The sequence below is a fragment of the Chenopodium album genome, chromosome 9 (assembly GCF_948465745.1).
Source record: "Chenopodium album chromosome 9, dcCheAlbu1.1, whole genome shotgun sequence".
In the NCBI taxonomy this organism is placed as follows: domain Eukaryota; kingdom Viridiplantae; phylum Streptophyta; class Magnoliopsida; order Caryophyllales; family Amaranthaceae; genus Chenopodium; species Chenopodium album.
In genome coordinates this window covers 26031408-26033499 of record NC_137842.1, presented here as the reverse complement: position 1 = coordinate 26033499, position 2092 = coordinate 26031408, and positions in this window count along the sequence as shown.

Here is a 2092-nt window from a genome sequence, read left to right as displayed (position 1 = left end):
TAGGATAGTTGATCTTTGTAGTCTTTATAATGTTAAGTGTGCATGGATGTTTGTACGTAAGCTATCTGTATCCCTTACTTAGAATATTTAGTGTTGTAGAGATCAGGAAAAGTTGACCTGATCTCTAGGACACTAACAGGTTAGAAAACAGCTGCTTCGTAGCTTGTTTCGTGAACCTGGACATTAGTTCAGTAAATATTTTCTGGAATATATATTTCCTATCCTTAGAGAATATTTACTAAACTAATTGATTCAGTTTATGCAGAGTTGGAGATGAATTATTTCGCATATAACTTAGAATATATTATTCTACCCATTTATGGAAAGTAGAATAATATCTTAGAATATCTCTTATTTACAAAATAAAAGATATTCTATTTTCCTAAGTTATGATCTGAAAAGATCACGAAAGAATTCATCTCCCAACCTTATAAAAGCATAAACTCGATCAGAATTTCGAGTGAGCTTTTCTGAAAAAAAATTCTCTATCTTTGAAAGCTCGAAATACACTCTAAGGGAAATAGTTAGTTCATCTCTTACAAACTATTTATGCACACAGTAAGAATTGTTTTGTAATTATCTATTGTAAGCTTTGAGTGGAAGCATTTAGAGGGAAACAAAGGGTTTGTATTGAATCACTAAGAGGTTAGTGATTGGGTAGCATTTACGAGTGTGAGTGCAAGTGCTTGTGAGTTCAAGTGCGAAGTGACACCTAGAGTTAGGTGTGGGGATCACGAGTGTGATCATTTGTAATTGCTTTTGTTTTTCAGAGTTGATTAATAAAAGTAATTAGGGTAGTGGAGGACGTAGGCTCAGAGTTGAGCTGAACCTCGTTAAATCTTTGTGTTGATTATTTATTGTATTTTCTGTTTCCGCTGCAGGACCAGTTCATCATCTGGTCCCCCTACATAAATAGAAGAAAATCCAATAATTTCTAACACTGCCCTGTACTCAATTCAACCCCCCCCTTCTTGAGTACCAGCTGCACTTTCACCCTGCTGCAACCACCAACCAAATCAGCCCACCTATTCCACTCCAACAGCAACAGCCGCACAACCATCAACACCCACCTATCACAACCACATTCAGCCACCCTTAACACCATTCCCCTGCTCCCATAAACCCCAACCAACACCACCAAACAACCACCAGCAACCCCTCCTCCCTCACGCAAAACCGCATCAATAACCACCACTCTCCCCTGATTTCCCTCTCCTCTTCTCACTGACCCGCATTCCCAATTTTCCCCTGTTTCACCAACCATCCCAAACCACCTGAACCACCAACACCACCGCAACAACCAATTCCCCTGCTCCCTCACTTCACGCAACAACAACAATACCAAATCACCACCAACACCCCGCAACACCAATTAAACCACAACCTCACACATCAACCACCACAATCCCCTGTTACCTTCGCGCACCACCTTCAGCCACCCAAACCGAGCACCAACTGACACCAATTCACCTCATCCAACAACCAATACACCACCGAACTCACCTCCAATAGACCACCGTCAGCCACCAAAACAACAACAACAATTGCAGCCGCAATTCGCCCATCACCCAAACTCACAGCCAAGTCAATTCGCGGCCGCGCAACCCTCTCAGAAAGCGCGCAAATTGGACTCCAAAACAGATTTGAGGCAGTAAGTTATGCGCGACCAATGCGCGACTTATATGCGGGCGAGCAAATGTGGGTCAATAACTAGCTTTTCACGTGATTTTAATGAAGATCGGACGACCACGATCCCTTCAATTAATCCAAAGGCCAAGAATTTGGTGATGCTAGATGATGATAATGTTGATGAACGGTGATGATGGTTGTTTGGGATAATGGCTGATGGTGTTTGAATTGGAGCAGCCACGAAATGAAAAAGGGAAAAAGATTAGTCTGATTGTTTTCGTGGGTTTGGTGGGAATTGTGGGTTTTTGGGGTTTCTTTTCCTTTTCATTTTCTTTTATTATATTTTATTCGAGTTTTGTTTTTTTTTTTTTGGTTTGTAGTTTGGTTATTTGAATTGTTTTATTTAGTTTTATTTCTTTTTAATTTATTTTATTTTATTTTTATTTAACTTGTATTATAAATA